The sequence below is a fragment of the Nematolebias whitei genome, chromosome 6 (assembly GCF_014905685.2).
Source record: "Nematolebias whitei isolate Nwh7 chromosome 6, NemWhi1, whole genome shotgun sequence".
NCBI lineage: Eukaryota > Metazoa > Chordata > Actinopteri > Cyprinodontiformes > Rivulidae > Nematolebias > Nematolebias whitei.
This window is the reverse complement of record NC_056503.1, coordinates 47771796-47772009: the sequence shown is the minus strand read 5'-3', so window position 1 is coordinate 47772009 and position 214 is coordinate 47771796.

Below are 214 nucleotides of genomic sequence, written 5' to 3'. Positions count from 1 at the left end.
AGCAGCAGCAGTAGCAGCAGCAGCAGTAGCAGCAGCAGCAGCTACAGTAGCAGCAGCAGCAGCTACAGTAGCAGCAGCAGCAGCAGCAGCAGCAGCAGCAGCTACAGCAGCAGCAGCTACAGCAGCAGCTACAGCAGCAGCAGCAGCAGCTACAGCAGCAGCAGCTACAGCAGCAGCAGCTACAGCAGCAGCAGCAGCTACAGCAGCTACAGCA